Genomic DNA, 17,237 nt, shown 5'->3' with positions numbered 1-17,237 from the left:
CAGATTCAATCATGGCCTTCAAAGGGAACTTGAAAGGAAAAAAATTGCAGGGCTATGGGGATAGGTCGAGGGAGTGGGACTAGCTGGATTGTTCGTGCATGGAGCCGGCGTGGACTCAATGGGCCGAATGGCCTCCTTCCGTGCTGCATCCTTTCTACGATCACAGAAATTACCCCAAACTTGAGGTTACCCGTGGAACTGTCTGCTTTTGTCTGTTCTTGTCTGTAAGTTTGACTGTCTGTCAGCCTCTGTCATCTCTTTGTCCGCCTTTGTTGATCAAATGTCAGCTTCTGTAATTAATCTCTCTTTCTTCGATCGTTCTATATCTCTCTCCAATCTTTCTTTACTCTCTCCCTGTTTCTCTCTAACCCCTCTCCAGTCTGTCTTGCTAGTCTCTGTCTCTCTCTCACTTATCTCTGCCCCTTCCTCTCCAATCTATTTTTCTGTGACCCTGTGACTGTGTCTTGTTTTTCTGTCTGTGGTTCTCTAAGCTCTCTTTCCCTCTGGATATATTATGGTAAACCTTTATAAATCAGGTTTTATAAAGGAGGCAACAAGGAGGGTCGATGAGGGTAGCGCATTTGATGTAGTCTACATGGATTTTAGCAAGGCTTTTGACAAGGTCCCACATGGCAGACTGGTCAGAAAAGTAAAATCCCATGGGATCCAAGGGAAAGTGGCAAGTTGGAACCAAAATTTGCTCAGTGCCAGGAAGAAAAGGTAATGGTCGACGAGTGTTTTTGTGACTGGAAGGCTGTTTCCAGTGGGGTTCCGCACGGCTCAGTACGAGATCCCTTGCTTTTTGTGGTATGTATCAATGATTTAGATCTAAATGTGGGGGCATGATTAAGAAGTTTGCAGATGATACAAAAATTGGCCGTGTGGTTGATAGTGAGGAGGAAAGCTGTAGGCTGCAGGAAGATATCAATGGACTGGTCAGGTGGGCAGAAAAGTGGCAAATGGAATTTAATCCACAGAAGTGTGAGGTAATGCATTTGGGGAGGGCAAACAAGGCAAGGAAATACACAATAAATGAGAAGTGTAGAGGAAGGGAGGGACCTTGGAGTGCATGTCCACAGATCCCTGATGGTAGCAGGACAGTTAGATAAGGTGGTTAAGAAGGCATATGGGATACTTTCCTTTATTAGCCAAGGCATAGAATATAAGAGCAGGGAGGTTTTGCTGGAACTGTATAAAACACTAGTTAGGCCACAGCTAGAGTACTGTGTACAGTTCTGGTCACCACATTACAGGAAAGATGTGATTGCACTAGAGAGGGTGCAGAGGATGTTGCTAGGGCTGGAGAATTTTAGCTATGAGGAAAGATTGGATTGGCTGGGGTTGTTTTCCTTGAATCAGAGGAGGCTGAGGGGAGATTTAATTGAGGTGTATAAAATTATGAGGGGCCTATTTCCCTTAGCAGAGAGGTCAATAACCAGAGGGCATAGATTTAAAGTAATTGGTAGAAAGATTAGAGGGGAGTTGAGGAGAAATTTTTTTACTCAGAGGGTGGTGGGGGTCTGGAACTCACTGCCTGAGAGGGTGGGAGAGGCAGAAACCCTCAACTCATTTAAAAAGAGCTGGAAAGTGGGATTAGGCTGGGTAGCTCTTTTTTGGCTGGCGCAGACACGATGGGCCGAATGGCCTCCTTCGATGCTGTAAAATTCTCTGATCCTATGATCACTGGTTAGGCCTCAGCTGCAGTATTGTGTCCAATTCTGGGCACCACACGTTAGGAAGGATGTCAAGGCCTTAGAGAGGGTGCAGAGGAGATTTACCAGATTGGTACCATGGATGAGGGACTTCAGTTATGTGCAGAGACTTGACAAGCTGGGATTGTTCTCCTTGGAACAGAGAAGGTTATGGGGAGATTTAATAGAAGTGTTCAAAATTATGAGGGCTTTTGAGAGTGTAGATCGGGAGAAACTGTTTCCACCGGCAGGAGGGTCAGTAACCAGAGGACACAGATTTAAGGTGATTGGCAAAAGAACCAAGTGGGAGATGAGGAGAATTTTCTTATGCAGCGAGTTGTTATGATCTGGAATGCGCTGCATGAAAGGGCGGTGGAAGCAGATTCAATAATATATTTCAAAAAGAAATTGGATGAATACTTGAAGGGGAAAAATTTGTAGGGCTGTGAGGAAAGAGCAGGGGACTGGGACTAATTGGATAGCTCTTTCAAAGAGCCAGCACAGGCACGATGGGCTGAATGGCCTCCTGTGCTTTGAGATTCTATGATTCTGTCCTTGTGGCTACATGTTTCTGTGTCCGTATAGTCTCACTAATGGTTAGGCTTTCTCTTGGTGTCAGCTGTGGCTCAGTGGGTCAGAAGGTCATGGGTTCAAGTCCCACTCCAGACACTTGAGCACAAAATCTAGGCTGATACTCCAGTGCAGTACTGAAGAAGAGTTGTGTTGTTGGAGGTGCTGTCTTTTGGATGAGACGTTAAACCACGTCTGCCCTCTCAGGTGGACGTAAAAGATCCCACGGCATTATTCCCCGGTGTCCTGGCCAATATTTATCCCTCAACCAACATCACTAAAACAGATTATTTGCTCATTATCACATTGTTGTTTGTGGGATCTTGCTGTGCCCAAATTGGCTGCCGCGTTTCCTACATTACAACAGTGACGACACTTCAAAAATACTTCATTGGCTGTGAAGCGCTTGGGACATCCTGAGGTCATGAAAAGCGCTGTATAAATGCAAGTCTTTCTTCTCTTTCTCTCTCTCTGTCACTGCAGCTATGTATTTCTGTGCCTGTGTTATAGGCCAAGGTCGGAGCTGAAAGGATAAATAGGGCTGTAGAAAGTGGAGGAGGGAGGTGGGGGGTGAGGGCTCAGGCAGAAATAATATGAAAATAGCCTAAAGATAAGAGAAAAGGATGAGAGCGAAGTCCAGATCATAAATCGTGTTAGAGATAAAATAAATACTTCAGGTTCAGAAAAAAATATCGGAAATGATAGCAAAATAACTGCTAAAAATACATCAGGAGTGATGAAAAACAGTGACCCCAATATTTGCGGGGAAGGAGCGTGTTTGCGGGGGAAACCCCGGGAACATGAAAGTCCTGCCGAATTTAACAGCAGGAACTCCTGATAATTTTTTAATTTGGTTTCCCGCCCGGCAGCCAGAGAGATTGAGAGGCGAACCGGCTGCTGTGCAGGAAAGTCTGCGTTAGAAGGTCGCATCCGGGAACCCTTGGGGACGGCCCCCGGCAATCGGGAAAGATCGCGGGGCGGAGGGGGAGGGGTCGGCAGATCGCGGGGCGGAGGGGGAGGGGTCGGCAGATCGCGGGGCGGAGGGGGAGGGGTCGGCAGATCGCGGGGCGGAGGGGGAGGGGTCGGCGGATCGCGGGGCGGAGGGGGAGGGGTCAGCAGATCGCGGGGCGGAGGGGGAGGGGTCAGCAGATCGCGGGGCGGAGGGGGAGGGGTCGGCGGATCGCGGGGCGGAGGGGGAGGGGTCGGCAGATCGCAGGGCGGAGGGGGAGGGGTCGGCAGATCGCGGGGCGGAGGGAGAGGGGTCGGCAGATCGCGGGGCGGAGGGGGAGGGGTCGGCAGATCGCGGGGCGGAGGGGGAGGGGTCGGTAGATCGCGGGGCGGAGGGGGAGGGGTCGGCAGATCGCGGGGCGGAGGGGGAGGGGTCGGTAGATCGCGGGGCGGAGGGGGAGGGGTCGGCGGATCGCGGGGCGGAGGGGGAGGGGTCGGCGGATCGTGGGGCGGAGGGGGAGGGGTCGGCAGATCGCGGGGCGGAGGGGGAGGGGTCGGCAGATCGCGGGGCGGAGGGGGAGGGGTCAGCAGATCGCGGGGCGGAGGGGGAGGGGTCGGCGGATCGCGGGGCGGAGGGGGAGGGGTCAGCAGATCGCGGGGCGGAGTGGGAGGGGTCGGCAGATCGCGGGGCGGAGGGAGAGGGGTCGGCAGATCGCGGGGCGGAGGGGGAGGGGTCAGCAGATCGCGGGGCGGAGGGGGAGGGGTCAGCAGATCGCGGGGCGGAGGGGGAGGGGTCGGCGGATCGCGGGGCGGAGGGGGAGGGGTCGGCGGATCGCGGGGCGGAGGGGGAGGGGTCAGCAGATCGCGGGGCGGAGGGGGAGGGGTCGGCAGATCGCGGGGCGGAGGGGGAGGGGTCAGCAGATCGCGGGGCGGAGGGGGAGGGGTCGGCAGATCGCGGGGCGGAGGGGGAGGGGTCGGCGAATCGCGGGGCGGAGGGGGAGGGGTCGGCGGATCGCGGGGCGGAGTGGGAGGGGTCGGCGGATCGCGGGGCGGAGGGGGAGGGGTCGGCGGATCGCGGGGCGGAGGGGGAGGGGTCGGCAGATCGCGGGGCAGAGTGGGAGGGGTCAGCAGATCGCGGGGCGGAGGGGGAGGGGTCGGCAGATCGCGGGGCGGAGTGGGAGGGGTCAGCAGATCGCGGGGCGGAGGGGGAGGGGTCGGCAGATCGCGGGGCGGAGGGGGAGGGGTCGGCAGATCGCGGCAGCGAGGAGAGGCCACGATCACGGCAGAAGATTTGCTTGAGGGGCCGGGCGATGAGGCCCTGCTCCTCCTGGCAGTGCTATAAAAAGCATTTACGTTCTTGATCTGGCTGCTCCCATCTCCGTTTCACTGCCGGGTTTTCCGAGCTCTGGGAAACCCGGCCAGCCAGCGTTAAATTTAAATCAGGCACCCAACTGCACTGTGGGAGCCTGATTTAAATATTATAATGAACCGTCCCACCTCTCGAGCGCGGGTCACAGGCACATCTCAGAACCCACCGCCATAAAAATGGCAGCAGTTGGAGTCAGCTTACGCGATTTTATATTTTTAACCTTCTCCCTCGACCCTTTCCCACCCTTCAGGGGGAGGTTAATATCGACCTCAAGAAGTGTGATAAATTAAAAATGTGAGAAAAACAGCATCAGGGCAAAAGGGCAGGGCAGGGTCTGCTGCCCAATTAAGAGTTCTATACACAAATGCACGTAGCATAAGGAATAAAACAAGTGAATTAGAAACACACATTCAGCTTAAAGGGTATGATGTCGTGACCATCACTGAAACCTGGCTACAAGCTGGGCATGACTGGGAGATAAATATTCCAGGTTATAAGGTCTTTAGAAAGGACTACGGGGAGGTTCACGAGTGCTGTGGAGGAGGGATTAAACTAATTTGGCAGGGGGATGGGCACCAGGATGTAGCATTAGAGAGAAGAGACAAGTTGCACAAAGGATTGGGAGAGATAGATAGCACTAGAGTCAGAAATAGTACAGTATTAGGTGGGATCAGACTATGAGAGAATACAAGGTCTAAGATAGGTTTACAGTGCATGTGTGTCAACGCACAAAGTGTGATAAACAAGGTTGGTGAGCTGCAGGTGCAAATAGCCACATGGGAATATGATGTAGTGGCGATAACAGAGACCTGATTCAAAAAAGGGCAGGATTGGGTACTAAATATTCCTGGATACAAGGTGTTCAGGAAAGACAGGGAAGGAAAGAAAGGAGTGGGAGGGGGGGTTGGAAGTATTGATTAAGGAGAATATTGCAGTGCTGGAGAGAGAGGATGTCCTGGAGGGGTCAAAGACAGAATCTATTTGGTTAGAATTAAGAAACAATAGAGGTGCCATTACATTACTGGGTATATTCTATAGGCCACCAACTAGTGGGAAGGAGATAGAGGAGCAAATTTTCAGGGAAATTACAAAGAGGTGCAAGAACTGCAGAGTAATGATAATGGGGGACTTCAACTATCCTAATTTAGACTGGGATAGTTGAAGTCCCCCATTATCATTATTGAAGTGTGTTCAGGAGAACTTTCTTGATCAATATGTTTCCGGCCCAATGAGGAAGGAGGCATTGCTGGATCTCGTTCTGGGGAATAAGGTGGGTTAAGTGGAGCAAGTGTCAGTGGGGGAACATTTAGAGAACAGTGATCATAGTATCATTAGGTTTAGATTAGTTATGGAAAAGGATAAGGAGCAATCTGGAGTAAAAATACTTAATTGGAGGAGGGCTAATTTCAGTGGGTTGAGAATGGATCTGGCCCGGGTAAATTGGAATCCAAGATTGGCAGGCAAAACTTTAAAGAGGAGACAGTTAGGGTACAGTCTAGGTATATTCCCATTGGAGGAGGGCCAATTTGAATCAAAGATTGAGAATAGACTGGCGGCTAACATTAAAGGGAATCCAAAAGTCTTCTATAGGTGTATAAATATGATGGTATGAGAGCGGAATTGATTAAAGGGGACTGGGAAAATAGATTTAAGGGTAAGACAGTCCATGAGCAGTGGTGTTCATAAGAACATAAGAACATAAGAAATTGGAGCAGGAGTAGGCCAATCGGCCCCTCGAGCCTGCTCCGCCATTCAATAAGATTATGGCTGATCTGATCCCAACCACAAATCTAAAGAACACAAGAAGTCGGAGCAGGACCCGGCCACATAGCCCCTGGGCCCTCTCCGCCACCCACAGGGCATTGACCGATCCGAACTCAGCTTCATGTCCAATTTCCTGCCCGCTCCCCATAACCCCTAATTCCCTTTACTTCTAGGAAACTGTCTATTTCTGTTTTAAATTTATCTAATGATGTAGCTTCCACAGCTTCCTGGGGCAGCAAATTCCACAGACCTACCACCCTCTGAGTGAAGAAGTTTCTCCTCATCTCAGTTTTGAAAGAGCAGCCCCTTATTCTAAGATTATGCCCCCTAGTTCTAGTTTCACCCATCTTTGGGAACATCCTTACTGCATCCACCCGATCAAGACCCTTCACAATCTTATATGTTTCAATAAGATCGCCTCTCATTCTTCTGAACTCCAATGAGTAGAGTCCCAATCTACTCAACCTCTCCTCATATGTCCGCCCCCTCATCCCCGGGATTAACCGAGTGAACCTTCTTTGTACTGCCTCGAGAGCAAGTATGTCTTTTCTTAAGTATGGAGACCAAAACTGTATGCAGTATTCCAGGTGCGGTCTCACCAATACCTTATATAACTGCAGCAATACCTCCTTGTTTTTATATTCTATCCCCCTAGCAATAAAAGCCAACATTCCGTTGGCTTTCTTGATCACCTGCTGCACCTGCATACCAACTTTTTGATTTTCTTGCACTAGGACCCCCAGATCCCTTTGTACTGCAGTACTTTCCAGTCTCTCGCCATTAAGAAAATAACTTGCTCTCTGATTTTTCCTGCCAAAGTGCATAACCTCAAATTTTCCAATATTATATTGCATCTGCCAAATCTCCGCCCACTCACCCAGCCTGTCTATATCCCCTTGCAGGTTTTTTATGTCCTCCTCACTCTCTACTTTCCCTCCCATCTTTGTATCATCTGCAAATTTTGATATGTTGCACTCGGTCCCCTCCTCCAAATCGTTAATATAGATTGTAAAGAGTTGGGGACCCAGCACCGACCCCTGTGGAACACCACTGGTTACTGGTTGCCAGTCTGAAAATGAACCATTTATCCCAACTCTCTGCTTCCTGTTCGATAACCAATCCTCCACCCATGCCAGAATATTACCCCCAATCCCGTGATTTTTTATCTTAAGTAATAATCTTTTATGTGGCACCTTGTCGAATGCCTTCTGGAAGTCTAAATACACTATGTCCACTGGTTCCCCTTTATCCACCCTATACGTTATATCCTCGAAGAACTCAAGCAAATTTGTCAGACATGACTTCCCCTTCATAAAGCCATGCTGACTTTGTCCTATTAAATTATGCTTATCTAAATGTTCCGTTACTGTCTCCTTAATAATAGACTCCAAAATTTTACCCACCACAGATGTTAAGCTAACTGGCCTATAATTTCCAGCCTTCTGCCTACTACCCTTTTTAAATAACGGTGTTACATTAGCAGTTTTCCAATCTGCCGGGACCTCTCCTGAGTCCAGGGAATTTTGGAAAACTATCACCAAAGCATCCACAATCCCTACTGCCACTTCCCTCAAGACCCTAGGATGGAAGCCATCAGGTCCAGGGGATTTATCCGCCTTGAGTCCCATTATTTTACTGAGTACCATCTCCTGAGTGATTTTAATCGTATTTAGCTCCTCCCCCCCGAGAGTCCCCTGTTTGTCCAGTGTTGGGATATTCTTAGTGTCCTCTACTGTAAAGACTGAAACAAAATATTTGTTCAGCATTTTTGCCATCTCCATGTTTCCCACCATTAATTTCCCGGTCTCATCCTCTAAGGGACCTATGTTTGCCTTAGCCACCCTTTTTCTTTTTATATAACTATAGAAACTCTTGCTATCTGTTTTTATATTTTTTGCTAATTTCTTTTCATAATCTAACTTCCCTTTCTTAATCAATCCTTTAGTTACTTTTTGCTGTCTTTTGAAGACTTCCCAATCTTCTATCCTCCCACTAAGTTTGGCTACCTTATATGTCCTTGTTTTTAGTCGGATACTATCCTTGATTTCTTTACTTAGCCACGGATGGCTGTCATTTCTTTTACACCCTTTTTTCCTCAGTGGAATATATTTATTTTGAAAGTTGTAAAATAACTCCCTAAATGAACACCACTGCTCATGTACCGTCTTACCCTTTAATCTATTTTCCCAGTCCACTTTAATCAATTCCGCTCTCATACCATCATAGTCTCCTTTATTCAAGCTCAGTACGCTTGTTTGAGAATCAACCTTCTCACCCTCTAATTGGATATGGAATTCAACCATGTTGTGGTCGCTCGTTCCAAGGGGATCCTTAACTAGGACATTATTAATTAATCCTGACTCATTACACAGGACCAGGTCCAAGGTTGCCTGCCCCCTTGTAGGATCAGTTACATACTGCTCAAGAAATCCATCCCTGATGCACTCAATGAACTCGTCCTCAAGGCTGCTCTGCCCAATTTGATTTGTCCAGTTAATATGATAATTAAAATCCCCCATAATTATGGCTGTTCCCTTATTACATGCCCCGACTATCTCCTGATTAATACTTCTTCCAGCAGAGTTGCAACTATTAGGAGGCCTATATACTACGCCCACTAATGTTTTTTTTCCCTTATTATTCCTTATCTCCACCCAAACTGTTTCATTATCTTGATGCTTTGTCCCAATATCATTTCTCTGTATTACAGTGATTCCTTCCTTTATTAACATAGCCACCCCACCTCCCCTTCCTTCCTGCCTGTCCTTCCTGATTGTTAAATACCCTGGCATATTTAATTCCCAGTCGTTGTCACCCTGCAGCCATGTTTCTGTAATGGCCACAAGATCATACCCATACGTAGTTATTTGTGCCGTTAACTCGTCCATTTTATTATGAATGCTACGTGCATTCAGATAAAGAACTTTCAAATCTGTTTTGTGACGCTTAGTTCCTGCTTTTTCCTTTTTTAACACTTTACCTATTACTCCATACCTTCTGTCCCTTCCTGTTACGCTTTCCTCTCTCTCCCTGCTCAGGTTCCCAACCCCCTGCCACTTTAGTTTAAACCCTCCCCAACAGCACTAGCAAACACTCCTCCTAGGACAGCGGTCCCGGCCCTGCCCAGGTGCAGACCGTCCGGTTTGTACTGGTCCCACCTCCCCCAGAACCGTTTCCAGTGTCCCAGGAATTTGAATCCCTCCCCCTTGCACCATTCCTCTAGCCACGTATTCATTTGAAATATCCTCCTATTTCTACTCTGACTAGCACGTGGCACTGGCAGCAATCCTGAGATTACTACCTTTGAGGTCCTATTTTTTAATTTACCTCCTAACTCCCTATATTCTGCTTTTAGGACCTCATCCCCTTTTTTACCTATATCGTTGGTGCCTATGTGCACCACGACAGCTGGCTGTTCGCCCTCCCCCTCCAAAATGTTCTGTAGCCGCTCCGAGACATCCTTGATCCTTGCACCAGGGAGGCAACACACCATCCTGGAGTCTCGGTTGCGGCCGCAGAAACACCTGTCTATTCCCCTTACAATTGAGTCCCCTATCACTATAGCTCTGCCACTCTTTTTCCTCCCAGCCTGTGCAGCAGAGCTACCCGTGGTGCCAGGAAGTTGGCTGCTGCTGCCTTCCCCTGATAAGTCATCCCCCCCAACAGCATCCAAAGTGGCATATCTGTTTGAGAGGGGGATGGCCACAGGGGACCCCTGCACTACCTGCCTGCATCTCTTACTCTTCCTGGTGGTCACCCATTCACTTCCTGCCTGTATACCCTTTACCTGCGGTGTGACCAACTCGCTAAACGTGCTATCCACGAGTTTCTCTGCATCGCGGATGCTCCACAGTGAGTCCACCCGCAGCTCCAGCTCCGAGATACGATCGGTCAGTAGCTGCAGGTGGACACACTTCCCGCACACATGGTCGGCAGGGACACTGGTAGTGTCCATGACTTCCCACATCTTGCAGGAGGAGCATATCACGGGTGCGAGGTCTGCTGCCATGACTTGCCTTAGCTTAGTTACCCCTTTTAAATTACGTTGAAATTAGAAAATGTTAACTATACTCGGGACCTAGGTTCACTAAAAAAAAAACACTATCTGCTATAAAACCTGCAGATCTTCCCTTTCTTATTACTTTACTTACAGTAAAATGGTAGAAATACTCACCTGAACCTACTCACCAATCAGCTGCCTCCCCTGTGCCGCGTCACTTTCTGACTGGTGACGTCACCCCGAACTCTGCCGCTGGTCTCAGAGTCTCGCTCTCAGAGTAAGCTCTGGTCTCGCTCTCTCCGCGCTGTTTATATCCCCGCTCTGGTCTCGCTCTCTCCGCGCTGTTTATATCCCCGCTCTGGTCTCGCTCTCTCCCGCCGCTCACCGACTGGACTCTCGCTCTCTCCACGCTGTTTATATCTCCGCTCTGGTCTCGCTCTTTACCGCCGCTCACCGACTGGACTCTCGCTCTCTCCGCGCTGTTTTTATCCCCGCTCTGGTCTCGCTCTCTCCCGCCGCTCACCGACTGGACTCTCGCTCTCTCCGCGCTGTTTATATCTCCGCTCTGGTCTCGCTCTTTACCGCCGCTCAAAAAAAATATATTCCACTGAGGAAAAAAGGGTGTAAAAGAAATGACAGCCATCCGTGGCTAAGTAAAGAAATTAAGGATAGTATCCGACTAAAAACAAGGACATATAAGGTAGCCAAACTTAGTGGGAGGATAGAAGATTGGGAAGTCTTCAAAAGACAGCAAAAAGTAACTAAAGGATTGATTAAGAAAGGGAAGATAGATTATGAAAATAAATTAGCAAAAAATATCAAAACAGATAGCAAGAGTTTCGATAGTAATATAAAACGAAAAAGGGTGGCTAAGGCAAACGTAGGTCCCTCAGAGGATGAGACCGGGAAATTAATGGTGGGAAACATGGAAATGGCAAAAATGCTGAACAAATATTTTGTTTCAGTCTTTACGGTAGAGGACACTAAGAATATCCCAACACTGGACAAACAGGGGGCTCTAGGGGGGGAGGAACTAAATACGATTAAAATCACTGAGGAATTGGTACTCAGTAAATTAATGGGACTCAAGGCGGATAAATCCCCTGGACCTGATGGCTTACGTCCTAGAGTCTTGAGGGAAGTGGCAGTAGGGATTGTGGATGCTTTGGTCATAGTTTTCCAAACTTCTCTGGACTCGGCAAAGGTCCCGGCAGATTGGAAAACTGCTAACGTAACACCCTTATTTAAAAAGGGTAGTAGGCAGAAGGCTGGAAATTATAGACGAGTTAGCCTAACATCTGTGGTGGGTAAAATTTTGGAGTCTATTATTAAGGAGACAGTAGCGGAACATTTGGATAAACATAATTTAATAGGACAAAGTCAGCATGGCTTTAGGAAGGGGAAGTCATGTCTGACAAATTTGCTTGAGTTCTTTGAGGACATAACATACAGGGTGGATAAAGGGGAACCAGTGGACGTAGTGTATTTGGACTTCCAGAAGGCATTCGACAAGGTGCCACATAAAAGATTATTGCTCAAGATAAAGAATCACTGGATTGGGGGTAATATTCTGGCATGGGTGGAGGATTGGTTATCGAACAGGAAGCAGAGAGTTGGGATAAATGGTTCATTCTCGGACTGGCAACCAGTAGCCAGTGATGTTCCGCAGGGGTCGGTGCTGGGTCCCCAACTCTTTACAATCTAAATTAATGATTTGGAGGAGGGGACCGAGTGTAACATATCAAAGTTTGCAGATGATACAAAGATGGGAGGGAAAGTAGAGAGTGAGGAGGACATAAAAAACCTACAAGGGGATATAGACAGGCTGGGTGAGTGGGCGGAGATTTGGCAGATGCAATACAATATTGGAAAATGTGAGGTTATGCACTTTGGCAGGAAAAATCGGAGAGCAAGTTATTATCTTAATGGCGAGAAACTGGAAAGTACTGCAGTACAAAGGGATCTGGGGGTCCCAGTGCAAGAAAATCAAAAAGTTAGTATGCAGGTGCAGCAGGTGATCAAGAAGGCCAACGGAATGTTGGCTTTTATTGCTAGGGGGATAGAATATAAAAACAGGGAGGTATTGCTGCAGTTATATAAGGTATTGGTGAGACCGCACCTGGAATACTGCATACAGTTTTGGTGTCCAAACTTAAGAAAAGACATACTTGCTCTCGAGGCAGTACAAAGAAGGTTCACTTGGTTAATCTCGGGGATGAGGGGGTGGACATATGAGGAGAGGTTGAATAGATTGGGGCTCTACTCATTGGAGTTCAGAAGAATGAGAGGCGATCTTATTGAAACATATAAGATTGTGAAGGGGCTTGATTGGGTGGATGCGGTAAGGATGTTCCCAAGGATGGGTGAAACTAGAACTGGGGGGCATAATCTTAGAACAAGGGGCTGCTCTTTCAAAACTGAGATGAGGAGAAACTTCTTCACTCAGAGGGTGGTAGGTCTGTGGAATTTGCTGCCCCAGGAAGCTGTGGAAGCTACATCATTAAATAAATTTAAAACAGAAATAGACAGTTTCCTAGAAGTAAAGGGAATTAGGGGTTACGGGGAGCGGGCAGGAAATTGGACATGAATTTAAATTTGAGGTTAGGATCAGATCAGCCATGATCTTATTGAATGGCGGAGCAGGCTCGAGGGGCCGATTGGCCTCCTCCTGCTCCTATTTCTTATGTTCTTATGTAAACGGGTGGTAAGAGGGGGGGTGGGGCCGATTAGGGACCAAAAAGGAGATCAACTCATGGAGGCAGAGGGCATAGCTGAGGTACTAAATGAGTACTTTGCATCTGTCTTTACCAAGGAAGAAGATGCTGCCAAAATCACAGTAGAAGAGGAGGTAGTTGAGCTACTGGATGGGCTAAAAATTGATATGAAAGAGGTACTAGAAAGGCTGGCTGTGCTTAAAGTAGATAAGTCACCCAGTCCGGATGGGTTGCTGAGGGAAGTAAGGGTGGAAATTGCAGAGGTGTTGGCCATAATCTTCCAAACATCCGTAGATACAGGGGTGGGGCCAGAGGACTGGAGAATTGCAAATGTTCCACCCTTGTTCAACAAAGGGTGTAAGGATAAACCCAGCAACTACAGGCCAATCAGTTTAACCTCCGTGGTGGGGAAGCTTTTAGAAACGATAATCCGGGACAAAATCAATACTCACTTGGACAAGTGTGGATTGATTTGGGAAAGCCAGCACGGATTTGTTAAATTCAAATCGTGTTTAACTAACTTGAGATTTTTTGATGAAGTAACAGAGAGTGTTGATGAGGGCAATGCAGTTGATGTGGTGTATATGGACTTTCAAAAGGCGTTTGATGAAGTGCCACGTAATGGGCTTGTCAGCAAAGTTCAAGCCCATGGAATAAAAGGGACAGTGACAGCATGGATATGAAATGAGCCAAGTGACAGGAAACAGAGAGTAGTGGTGAACGGTTGTTTTTCGGACTGGAGGGAGGTGTACAGTGGTGTTCCCCAGGGGTCGGTGCTGGGACCACTGCTTTTTTTGATATATATTAATGACTTGGACTTGGGTGTACAGGGCAGATTTTCAAAATTTGCAGATGAAATAAAACTTGGAAGTGTAATAAACAGTGAGGAGGATAGTGATAGACTTCAAGAGGAGAAAGACAGGCTGGTGGAATGGGCGGATGAAATTTAATGCAGAGAAGTGTGAAGTGATATATTTTGGCAGAAAGAATAAGGCTGGGGGTCAATTGAAAATTTCAAAATTGAGATTGATGTATTTTTGTTGGGTATTAAGGGTTACGGAACCAAGGCGGGTAAATGGAGTTAAGATACAGATCAGCCAGGATCTAATTGAATGGCAGAACAGGCTCGAGGTGCTGAATGGCCTCTTCCTGTTCCTGTGTTTATATTATGTCTTTCACTCTGTGTCTCTTTGTCTCTTTTCCTGTGCCTGGCCTGTTTCCATATGTGTCTGTCTTTCTATCTTACACTCTCTCGCACTGTTCCTTTCTGTCCACCTGCCTCTCTTTCTCTCTCAGCCGCTCCCTATCCTTCTGTCTCTCTCTCTTTCTGTCCTTCTCTCTGCCTCTCATTTCTCTCCCTCTCTCTGTCTATCTCTGTCTGTCTCTTTGGTCCTGATATTTAAGGGGAGACGGGGAGGGTGGAGGTCCTGCCTAATTTAACGCCAGGACCCCATTTGAATTTTTTTACTCAGTTTCCCACCCAGGAGCCAGTTTGAGAGGCTGACCACTGCCGGGCGAGAAAGCCTGCTGTACAAGGCCGCAGCTGGGGGACGGAGAGTAGGGGGGAGGGAGGGAGGGATCGTGGGAGGGGGAGAGATCGTGGGAGGGAGAGAGATCGCGGTGGGGAGGGGGGAAGGAAATCGCGTTGGGGGAGATCGCGGCGGGGGTAGAGAGATCGCGGGAGGGAGAGATATCGCGGTGGGGAGGGGGGAAGGAAATCGCGTGGGGGGAAATCGCGGCGGGGGGGAGAGAGATCGTGGGAGGGAGAGAGATCGCGGTGGGGAGGGGGGAAGGAAATCGCGTGGGGGGAAATCGCGGCGGGGGGGAGAGAGATCGTGGGAGGGAGAGAGATCGCGGTGGGGAGGGGGGAAGGAAATCGTTTGGGGGGCGGAGATCGCGGCGGGTGGGGGAGAGAGTTCGTTTTGAGGGAGAGAGATCGCAGGACGGAGAAGATTGCCAGGGGAAGATCGTGGGCTCCTCCTGGCCCATAAGCAGTGTTATAAAAAGCATTTACCTGCTGGATCTGGCCGTTCTCACCTCCCTTCAGCTGCCGGGTTTCCCGAGCCCTGGGAAGCGCAGCTGTTAAATCTAAATGCCTGCTAAAATCTGAGGCTCGCAGCTTCATTAACATATTATAATTACTGACCCGCCTCTCGAGAGCAGGTTACTCACCCGCCCCGGCTAAAGCAGAAGTAGGCATGTTCTCGCGGGTTGGAGTCAGGTTTCAGATTTTTTACAATTTAACCTCCCCTGACCCTCTCCCGTCTATCCTGGCTGTTTAAAATTCCCCCCCTCTCTCGCTATGTCTCTCTCCCTCTCTCGTTTTTTCTATCTGTCTCTGATCGGGCGTGGGGAGAGAGAGAGGGAGAGACTGTGATCAGGTGGGGGAGAGAGAGAGAGACTGTGATACAGAGGGGGAGAGAGAGAGAGACTGTGGATCGGGTTGGGGGAGAGAGAGAGAGAGACTGTGGATCGGGCGGGGGAGAGAGAGAGAGACTGTGATCAGGTGGGGGGAGAGAGAGAGACTGTGATACAGAGGGGGAGAGAGAGACTGGATCAGGCAGGGGGAGAGAGAGATAGAGAGAGAGAGACTGTGATCAGGCAGGGGGAGAGAGAGACTGTGATCAGGTGGGGGGAGAGAGAGAGACTGTGATACAGAGGGGGAGAGAGAGAGACTGTGGATCGGGTTGGGGGAGAGAGACTGTGGATCGGGCGGGGGAGAGAGAGAGAGACTGTGGATCGGGCTGGGGGGAGAGAGAGAGAGACTGTGATACAGAGGGGGAGAGAGCGACTGGATCAGGCAGGGGGAGAGAGAGATAGAGAGAGAGAGACTGTGATCAGGCGGGGGGAGAGAGAGAGACTGTGGATCAGGTGGGGGGAGAGAGAGAGAGACTGTGATACAGAGGTGGAGAGAGAGACTGCGGATCGGGCGGAGGGAGAGAGAGATAGAGAGAGAGACTATGATACGGGGAGGAGAGAGAGACTGTGGATCGGGCGGGGGGAGAGAGAGAGACTGTGATCAGGCGGGGGAAGAGAGAGAGAGACTGTGATACAGAGGGGGAGAGAGAGAGAGAGACTGTGATCAGGCGGGGGGAGAGAGAGAGACTGTGATCGGGAGGGGGAGAGAGAGAGACTGTGATCGGGAGGGGGGAGAGAGACTCTGATACGGAGGGGGGAGAGAGAGAGACTGTGATCGGGAGGGGGAGAGAGAGAGACTGTGATTGGGAGGGGGAGAGAGACTGTGATTGGGAGGGGGGAGAGAGAGAGACTGTGATCGGGAGGGGGAGAGAGAGAGACTGTGATCGGGAGGAGGGAGAGACTGTGATCGGGAGGGGGAGAGAGACTGTGATCGGGAGGGGGAGAGAGAGACTGTGATCGGGAGGGGGAGAGAGAGAGAGACTGTGATTGGGAGGGGGAGAGAGAGAGACTGTGATCGGGAGGGGGGAGAGAGAGACTGTGATCGGGAGGGGGAGAGAGAGACTGTGATTGGGAGGGGGAGAGAGAGACTGTGATTGGGAGGGGGGAGAGAGACTGTGATCGGGAGGGGGAGAGAGAGACTGTGATTGGGAGGGGGGAGAGAGACTGTGATTGGGAGGGGGGAGAGAGACTGTGATTGGGAGGGGGAGAGAGAGAGAGACTGTGATTGGGAGGGGGAGAGAGAGAGACTGTGATTGGGAGGGGGAGAGAGAGAGAGACTGTGATTGGGAGGGGGAGAGAGAGAGGCTGTGATTGGGAGGGGGAGAGAGAGACTGTGATTGGGAGGGGGGAGAGAGAGAGACTGTGATTGGGAGGGGGAGAGAGAGACTGTGATTGGGAGGGGGGAGAGAGAGAGACTGTGATTGGGAGGGGGAGAGAGAGAGACTGTGATTGGGAGGGGGAGAGAGAGAGACTGTGATTGGGAGGGGGGAGAGAGAGAGGCTGTGATTGGGAGGGGGAGAGAGAGACTGTGATTGGGAGGGGGGAGAGAGACTGTGATACGGAGGGGGAGAGGGAGACTGTGATTGGGAGGGGGGAGAGTGTCTGTGATCGGGAGGGCTGTGGGGGGTGGGGAGCAGGTTGGAGATCAGGGCTTGGGGGGGGCGGAGGATGGAGATCGGGTCTGGGGGAAGTACTCCTGCTCCTCCTGGCCCACAAGGAGTGCTGGAAAGGGCACTTCCCTTCTGGAGCCGGCAGCTCCCGTC

At 49.7% G+C, this 17,237-nt stretch overlaps 1 protein-coding gene across 3 annotated transcripts in view; it reads left to right on the top strand.

The window, feature by feature from the left end:
* The window catches only part of LOC137342483 (nuclear GTPase SLIP-GC-like), a 156,444-nt gene that overhangs the window by 64,991 nt on the left and 74,216 nt on the right, over positions 1-17,237 (top strand). The gene's annotated exons all lie outside the window — the stretch shown is intronic.

Source organism: Heptranchias perlo, chromosome 26 (genome assembly GCF_035084215.1).
Source record: "Heptranchias perlo isolate sHepPer1 chromosome 26, sHepPer1.hap1, whole genome shotgun sequence".
Taxonomy (NCBI): Eukaryota; Metazoa; Chordata; class Chondrichthyes; order Hexanchiformes; family Hexanchidae; genus Heptranchias; species Heptranchias perlo.
The sequence above is the reverse complement of the archived record's forward strand: the minus strand, read 5'-3'. Positions and strand labels throughout refer to the sequence as shown.